A 9788-nucleotide genomic window follows, 5' to 3' on the forward strand; every position below is an offset into this window, starting at 1 on the left:
GTATATATGTACATCCAAAGATAAGGAATAACAATGGTGAGGGTAGGAGTTAGCAAAGTCCATTCAGGTAGAGTAGTTGAGGCCTATTCACAACCATTCATGAGAAGGTGAGAATGTGTGAACAGTGACAACTACTTCTTGTAATGAGAGAACCATGCCAAGTCTCTATTCAGACCCAGGTTGATTGTGTCAAGTTTGCAGATGAGTTCCAGCTCTGCAGTTTCTCCCTGAAGTCTGTTTTTGAAGTTTTTTTGTAGAAGTATGGCAACTTGAGGAGAAAAGGGACCCAGGACTGGTTCTTAGAAACCAATCAAGCCAGCAAGGTGCCTCTATTCTCCTCCACACGCTCCAAGGTCCCTCTCCTTCATCCTCTGTGGTTTTAATTTATTTTCCTTTAATATAGGTGGAGAAAAAGCTATTGCTTTGAAGTATGTTGAAGAAGAAAAAAAAATGACCAGGAAAAAAAACAACCCCAGATGCAAGGGGTAGTCGGTAGAAATTGGTGGAAGAGGTGAGGAAGGCAGACAGCTCTGTTAGAGGCTCTCATGCAGTCATCGCAGGTCTTTTGTTTCCAAGATGAAAAGATGTTTTACTGTTTGCTTTGGCATGAGAGCTAGAATTATCTGGATGGTGCCACAGCAGGGTATCGGCTTCTGTCTACTTTGCATGCTGTGAAATGTGAATTGATATGGTGCTGATAATTTGAAAGGGGGTGCGAGGAGGTGGGGGAACGGGGCTTGGTGTCAGTGAATTGTGTGCAATGGTGATAAAACCACTTTGCTAAGAAAGGATCTTTATTCCCCCAGCACAATGGGAAGAGGCTACCTTTGGAAGACCCTCCTGACAGCAGCAAACAATGAGGCAATAATTCCAGTGTCTCCACTCAGGCCATTATTTATATAGCTCCTTGAAGCAGTTGAAGTGAATTTTTTTTTTTTTTTTTGCTGTTGTTTCTTTTAAAGCTTTGAGGTTTTTTGCAGCGGCACAATTACTTTTATGTGAGGCACTTAACTAACAAGATGGTGCATAAATGGAATGTAAATGTGGAACGAATGCAAGTAAATGGGCAGGTAACAAGAGCAACAACAACAAAAAGCCCATTGTCCAATTGGACAGCATCCATTCGTTGTAAACTTCGGAAGCAATCGCTCCATGTGTCAGGCTCTGAAGTAAACCGCAATAGCAATCACAAGCCGGGTTACAAATAAATATACCATCCATGACAATGCACAAGTAATGCTGCCTTTGCTAGTGCAGGAACATCGGGAGTGCCATACTGGAGCAGATCAATTCATACATTCATAGGTTTTAAGGCCAGGGACTGTAGCATAATCAGGCCATAGCTTTTAACCCGGTGGGTGGAATTATTTTTCTCTACTGCATAAGTGAATGTTATTGAGCCGGATAGTTTGTGGTTGAACTATAGCGTAACATTTAGAAAGACATCTGAACTTGGTTTTAAGAGCACTGCATCTAGAACAGTAACCCCGTGTCTCTGACCAGATACCTCAGAGGAAAGACAAGGTAGACAATTATGGACCAACCACACCTCAGGGAAATTCCTTCCTTTCCTCCATCAATTAGCGCTTGTCTTATGCCCTGAAACATGAGGGTTTATATGATCCCCTCTCCTTCCATATACATGCACTTTTATTAGCCTAGCTAGTTTACTTGTGGATGTTCTCATTATGCAGATGCACATCTAATCCTTATCTGAATTCTGCTAAGCTCTTGAATTCAGGAATATCTTAGAGGATCAGGCATAAACTAGAGATTGATCTGGTCCAGAACTCATAAGCTTCAGGATGATTTGGAAACTGAGCTCTGGTCTGGCTCCGCATTTCACAGTGCCTCATATCTTCTATAAGAGATGGCTTCCAGATACCATGGTGATAGTCACAGCACAGGCACCTAAATAGAATCAGATTCTCAGATCTGGACGCCATCACATTTCAGGAGGAATCAAATTCTACATTTGTATCTAGGGCTAATCTCCTGGTTAAGCTAAATTTGGACGAACCATGGAGATCCAAACTTTGCAAAACTAGTTTGAGGTTGGCTGATCATGGACTTTTTGTCTTCTAATTAACACACATTTTCATTTGTTTCTCTTCCCCAACGTCACCTCATTTACATTTTATTAAGATGCCTTTGTACCTGTGCCGTCTATTAAAGGACCCTGCTAAGATTTTTAATTTCAGGTTTGAACAAACTCTGACTCACTGTGAAAGTCAGCCAAAATTGTTTGTCACCCAAAACAATTAAATCATCCCAGATTCACTGGACATTTTTCTCAGGTTTCTCCTCAAAGCAGGGCCCACGTCTAGCTAAAGGTTTGCAAAGATTAATAAACCACCACTGAGTTTCAAGCTCAGGATAAAACTCAAAGCCAGAGGAGAATCAAGAACTAGAAAGGGTTTGCTCCACTCTCAGGTCCACTAATACCCTGGTCTGCAAAAGTGCTGAGCATCTGCAGCTCCCATTAACCTCAGTGGGGCTTATGGGCGCTCAGCACATCTAAAAGATCAGGCTGTAAAAGTTTGCAGGGAGACCACCACGAGGCATATGCACCACACAAGTCCTACTGAAACCAAAGGTCCGGATTCAGTCCTGCTTCGGCACAGGCAACAGCACGGGAACAGAGCACAAGCAGACTGAATTTCCCCTATTCAGGAGCTGCTGGGTGTTAGTTACTGTGTCCCCCCTGCCTCTTCCCCTAAATAGTGCAGGCTAGGGAAGCCCTCAGGGCTGCCTGAACTTGTTCTGCTGCTGCATATATGTGGCCCTTATAAACCTTCAATGGCAGGAGCACAGAACAAGGAGCAAGGGTCTCAAGTTGCAGTGGGGGAGGTCTAGGTGGGATATTAGGGAAAACTTTTTCCCTAGCAGGGCAGTGAAGCACTGGAATGGGTTACCTAGGGAGGTGGTGGAATCTCAATCCTTAGAGGCTTTTAAGGCCTGGCTTGACAAAGCCCTGGCTGGGATGATTTAGTTGGGGTTGGTCCTGCTTTGAGCAGGGGGTTGGACTAGATACCTCCTGAGGTCCCTTCCAACCCTCATCTTCTGTGATGCTAATTACCAGGATACAGGTCTATCCCAGCCACACCTCCTCTCACTCCGCCACTTCTTTCCTCCTCCTTTGCTCCACCCTTACTCTGCCACGACCTGCCTCTGTTGTCCTCTCTGCCTGGGGTTCCTGTGATGGAGACCTCTCAGGAGGTGATGGTGGAGGGGGGGCGGTTCTGAAGCTGGAATTCAGGCCCCCTGTGCTGAGGCTATTCTCCAGGAGAGATCTGCCTTCCTGGTACAGATTGGCTGTCAGATAATGAAGAATCTGGCCCTAAAGGGAAAAGCTGGACTTTTTTGCTTGTGCTGGCCTCTCAGCATAGGGGTGACCTTTCACCCTAAAGGCTGAATCCTGAAGTCTGTCCTCAAGCAATGACTTCAAATAAGAGCTGAGTAATTTGTGCCTTATTGCTTCTAACCCTCTTATCTTCTATCCGTTGCAAGCCTTGATTATAGATGATTTGACGTGTATGGAACGGCTACGCTGCATGAATAAACTTCTCTTTTTTTCACTGAAACGTGAAATTCAACGCTTTGTGTTACATTTCCCTCCTTCTAGCCCTCCCCCAAACAACCAGTTCATCAGTGGCAGAGTCCAAGCACCCTAGCATGAGCTGAGGTGCTATCCCTGTATTTTCACAACGTGTAGCTTATTAACCTGTCTGCACTGTGCAGCTGTGACGGACTGATCAATCCCTTCCTGCTCCGCACCCTGGGGAGGGGAATTTAAAGCTGTGGATCTCTCTTTTCACCTGAGAAAGGTGCTCATCACTTAAAAAAAAAATTCCTGCAGAGCTTCCCCTGAGGTGCCAAGAACAAACAAGAGAGACATTTCACATGGCTGGCACCTGACATCTGTGCTGATTTGAAAAAGGAAAAGAAGATTGAAAGAAAGCAACTGCCCTGACAGATGAGCATGTTACAGCTGCTGAAACACTTTGGCTTGCCACAAGTTTGCTTTTGCTAAACTTATGAAATGAGAAAGAAGACATCCAATTATTTGATGAGGATTCTGTATCCGGCAGACAGCCGGCCTATGCTGGAGCATCAGAACTTCTGGGCGTTATCAAGGAGAATATCTTTCTTTCATTAAGAAAGAAAGCAAAAGAATTTAGAGGGGCCCAACGAAGACTGGGGATCATTGTGCTTAGTGCTGTACATACATATAGTAAGAAACAGTCCCTGCCTTGAAGTGTTTACAGATGAGAGACAACACAGACAAAGGTGGGAGAAATGAACCACAATTATCCTCATTTTATAGATGAGGCATGGAGAAATTAAGGATAAAATGTTCAAAAGCATCTAAATGCTTAATAAGTTTATGGAAGCGAAGGTATGATGGGACAGCCTAATTTGACAATTAACTGATATTTCACTACTGGCGGTAAATATGGGATGTTAGATGGGGTGGGTTCTGAGTTACTACAGAGAATTCTTTCCAAGTGCCTTGCTGATGAGTCTTGCCCACGTGCTCAGGGTTTAGCTGATGGCCATATTTCGGGTTGGGAAAGAATTTCCTCCCAGGAATTTTGGCAGAAGTCCTGGTGGGTTTTTGCCTTCCTCTGCAGCACAGGTCACTTGCTGGTGGATTCTCTGTACCTTGTAGTCTTTAAAGTGTTATTTGAGGACTTCAATAACTCAGTCATAGTTTAGGGGCTACAACAGCAATGGGTGAGTGAGGTTCTGTGGCCTGCGTTGTGCAGGAGGTCAGACTAGATGATCATAAAGGACTTTAAAGTCTATGCGTCTGTGAGGAGACTATGTCATATTGACTTTCAGAGGGTCTTAGGCTCCTAGGTCACTTGAAAATGTTACCCGGCGTGACTTCTGCAAGGCCCCACAGAGATTCAGTGGCAGAGGCAGGAACTGAAAACTGATCACCTGAGTCCCAGCCTTCACCACAACACCACCCTTCTTCAGTTAGCACTGCCCTCACCGAATGTGGAGGTTAAGGTTCCAGCCCTGCCATGTTCATCCGAGTGCCCAAGCCGTGAGAGGCCACACAGGCCATTCTGTGCTGGCACCTGGCTCTCTGGGTGGAGCAGGAGCTCAGACGCACTCCATGCAGCAGAACACGGGGGGTCGGCTTGGGCCTACAACCCACACATTGCCCGCTGTGGAAGAGTTCCAGGAGAACCATTTCCAACAAAGGCCTTTATGTTCAAGTTTCCCATGAGGCATCAGCGGCTTTTTTATAGCAATTTGGCGCCCAATGAATCTCTTCAGGGGCTGCTGGTAATTTTCTCATGTGAAGACAGAAGACATTTATTTTTTAATTTTAAATGATATTTGTTCTGTCGCTGTGGATTCTTATCAGCTCTTTCCATTTCCTGAGGAATTCCATTCTCTTCTCTGTCCTCTGTTAGCTGGAGACCTCGATCTGAAGAGCTGTTTATTATCTGCTTTGCTTTCTGATAAGCGCCTGTTTATAAATTTGCCTTTCCCAGTGTATATCTCCATTTGTTTTTTCCCTTTTTTTTCCCCTAAACTGTAGATAAGACATTTTCTTCTTTTGTTGGCTGACTTCCAGCTGAATTAACCTCGGCTGCCTTTGCTGCTGATGCACTGCAGCTAAAACAAAGGGTCTGATTCTCCTCTCAGGCCTCCATTACAACAGTGTAACTCCATTGACTTCCGTGTGGTTATTCTTGCATTATACCAATGTGGGAAGAGATCTGGGTCCAGTGGATTCCCATTAGAGTCAGAGGCAGCTGGTTGGGAGGCAAAAATAAAATTGACCCACTATGCCTTCTGCTCAAAACTGTATCGACCCCAAAAACATTCATCAGGATGTTTTAATTGTTTGGTTTTATTATTTATATTACAATCGCATCTAGAGACCCCAACTAAAAGCAGGACCCCATGGTGTTAGGTACTATATATACTCATAGGAACATATCTGTTCCTGCTCTAAAGAGTGTGCATTCTGAATAGAGAAATAAAGGATGGTTATTCCCCATTTTACAGAAGGTAGCCATGTTGGTCCCAGGATATGTAAAAATGTGGATGGATAATATCACTGACATGCCAATAACTGTCAGCGGAGTGTGTGAGGATTAATAAGTAGAACTGGTAACATTTCTCCACCAAAAATTAAAATTTTGATTGACACCTCTGTCCAAAAAAAAAAAAAAAAGGCTAGGAAAGTTTTTATCAGTTTGGGGGTTTCTTTTTGATCAATTTCACTAATAAGTCAATGCTAGTGAAATGCTTTGAAGCAGAAAATACTAAGTGCTGTAGTGAACAGATCTGTGTGTGCCTGAATAATTCCTTTTGGAAAAGGGAAGTATTTATGCTTACTCACCTTTCCCAAGTGCTTTGAGATCTATGGCTGAGAAGTGCAAAAAATATTATTAAAAATGGCTTGGTTCAAGTTAAATTCAGTTAAAGATGAAGCAGTCTTTAGCCATCAGAGTCTTAATTATTCTGAATTACTTCACCAACCCCTACTGGACATGCCATGAGAAAAGCCCTTCCTGCCTTGAACTATCAGCATCTAGATATGAAGATTCCCTCGTAGAAATTAGGAAACCATGACGATGCAAAAGAAGATCAAAGAACTGAACCTTTGGGGGTCCATCCATTACCAAACATTAGTGGGTAGAAGCTCCAGAATTTCTGCTTGGGACATGCCCAGTTCTTAGATTTCTGTTCTTTCACCTTGCCCCGCTATTTATACCAGTCAGGAAGATAAAGAAACCAAGGGAGCAGGATGGGTCTGCCTTGATTACAGGAGGAGAGTAAGGATGAGCAGCATAGAGTAAGAAAAGCTCTGTTTATTTCAGAACAGTGTTTGTACCCCAGGAAGTCACATCAAGCCAGCAAGTAGATTTGAAGGAACCCACTCTGGGACAGTTACAGGCTGTAATGCACAATGTTATCCATGACACCAGTCAGTGGAATTGCTCTTAATTAAAGAGCACTTTTTAAAAAATGAATGCCTCTATGCTTCTGCAGGGGGGTGGTCTCCAGAGTAAATATTTACAGACAGCAAAGTTTTTCAGGTAATCATTTGTGGGGTAAAAATATTATTCATCTGGTTGATGTCAGATCAGGGCCTCCTCGTTCCTTCTGAAAGCCAGATCCATCATGTCACTTCAGAACAAGGACACCCAGCAAGGACTCTGTCAGCATTCCTGAAATATACAAGCACGGAAGAGGCCGCCAAAGCCTGAGGAGACAGATGTAGATTAAGAAAAGTTAAAACAAAATTAACTTCACTTTTTAATCACGCCGCTGCTTCCTGCCAATACCCATTTACAGAAACTTATAAACCCCCCAGAGACCGGGTAGCGCAGGGGACTGGGAATGGAAATGCAGAATTTCAAAAGTGACTGATGCTTGGGGATGCCCTGCTTGAAACAGCTGATTTTCAGGAAGTGGTGAGCACCCACCCCCTGAAAATCAGGTCTCCATTAAGGCATCTAATGTTAGGCCCCCCAAACATGAGTCACTTTTGAAATCTTGGGCAGATTTTCACCTTTAGCTTTGCTGGGCCTGAGCCCGAAATGTGGATCTGGTTTTCAGTCTCTCTGCCCCCAATACACACACCATCACCACCAAATTTTGGATAAGCACAGATTTGTGGGCTTGGTTTGCTCTGTTATAGAGATGAAGCCAGATCTTTCCTCCTGACATACTAAAACCACCCAAAGGAGCAGCGGCGGTAGCTATGTCGGTTGGAGAGCGTCTCCTGCCAACATAGCACTGTCCACACAAGTGCTTATGCCGGCAAAACTTATTTTGCTCGGGGCGGGGGGGGGGGGGGGGGGGGGGGTTTTTTTTCACATCCCGTGAGCAACACAAGTTTTGCTGGCATAAGTGCTAGCGTAGACAAGGCCTAAGTGAGTGGTGTTTGATGCGGGGAGGCATTAACAGAGCCCAAATGGCACGCATGAAAAGCAGTGTAGGTCTTCACAAGCTTCTTTGAAGAAAGCTTCATTGATTTAATGAAGCTAACTGTGCCGTGTACTGTATAAATTTGGGCCAAGGAAGGGTCGCTGAGGGGGGTTCTTAACAAGGACTATTAATATTTATGTCTTACATTTGAGTCTCTCCCTGTGACCAGAATGAGTCCATCGCAGACGCAGAGGGAGGCTTCAGTGCCAGTCATCTTCCAGGCTGAAATTGAAATAATGCATGAGGACGTGGCTTCACTCTTATTGCCTTCTGCTCTCGGTGCTGCTGGCGGAGGGGCTTGGGGTTTTTCTGCATCTGCAAAACGGCAATTGTATAATAAAAAAATGGGAGCAAACACAATCCACAGTGGATTTATGCAGTGGGCATTAAAATCCCTTAGACAGCTTAGAAGATCTCAGCTGTAATTCTCCTGAATTTTGTTGTCCAAAAAGCTAGGGTGCCCCTATTGACTCGTTTCTGCTCCACTCTTGGTCTGAGCTCAAAACCACCCCCCTCTCTTTCCCATCCCTTTGCATGCAAGAGGCAACTTGTCACTGTCAATCTCGCTATGGAGCAGATCAGGCTCTGGTTATATAGGGATGGGCAGCTACAAGGGAGGAAGCTGAAGGTTAATTGTATTTGTTGGGTCTTGATCAAAGCTATTAAGAAAGCTGTTTAGTCTTGTGCTGGTTGAGAGCCAGATCTCCCTTTGTGTGTGTGCATGTGCTCATTTCTCTCGCTGTACTAGTGTCTGCTGCAGAGCCACCTGGGAGAGGCAAATGCTAATAGAGAGCAAACTTTTCTTTGCTGGAGACTTTGTTTGTTCACACACAAACACAAGACAAGCCGCCATCTGTGTTTATCCCTTTCTCTGGAGCGTTTGTTTATTTCAATATTGTCTTAGCACTGATGAAAGGAGCTGGACTGACTGACAGCCCTGTGAGTGAAATGCAGGTGCAGGATAAAGCAGCAAACCACACACACACACAAAACCCCTTGCTGATGGACTTCAACACTGAGTGGTGGGCACCTGTTTTAGGAGTGACAGAGAAGTTAAGTCGCCATGTTCCATGCAGACCTTAACCTTTCTGCTCAGCCTGTCAACGATGATGCTGTTAACTGTGGATCAGATTCCTCCCTGTGCAGAGGGCCAGCACAAGATCTACTTGTCATTTCATTGCCACTGAAATGTGGCATAAGTAGCAGTGAAGCAAAGAATCGGCCTTGAGCTACGGGGTGAATTGCTCTCTACAAAGAGATGAGGAAATTTCTGTAGAAGAGTGTAGACAATTGCAAATTTCTCCCCTTCATTTAAAGGAAGTAAAATGCCAGTATTGTTCAACAAATGGAGATCATTCTCAAATTATTTTTAATTCTTATTTGTATCCTTGTATCACCAGTTGAGACCCAGGTCCCGTTGTGTTCGGTGCTGTACATACACATAATAAAAGACTGTCTCTAGTGACCTAACCCAATTTTGAACATAAAACTCCATAAGTTTCTAAGCTACCTCATTAATGCATGCTCTCGCTGTTTGTAGGTGGAACTTATTTCACTGGCCAAGGCAAAGATACTGGATTTATATGGCCAGCTCTCTGAACAATTGTTGCTCTTTCACAGGAATTCAAGTTTCTGAAACAAAGTTCCCTTTTCTACAGCTCTGAAGTGTAAAATAAATTGCAATAAATAAATAAAAGGCAATAGGGTAGTAGCAAGTAAGTTGCTGTGCACCAGAGAGATTTTTCACATTCCAGTTCTGTTCACAAATGTCAGGATGTGTTATGCTGAGTCCCTCTGAACGCTGGCGCAGAGAATGGGCCTAA

The sequence above is a fragment of the Emydura macquarii genome, unplaced genomic scaffold (genome assembly GCF_026122565.2).
Source record: "Emydura macquarii macquarii isolate MOO-44397 ecotype Brisbane River unplaced genomic scaffold, CSIRO-AGI_Emac_v2 contig_113, whole genome shotgun sequence".
Lineage (NCBI taxonomy): Eukaryota > Metazoa > Chordata > Testudines > Chelidae > Emydura > Emydura macquarii.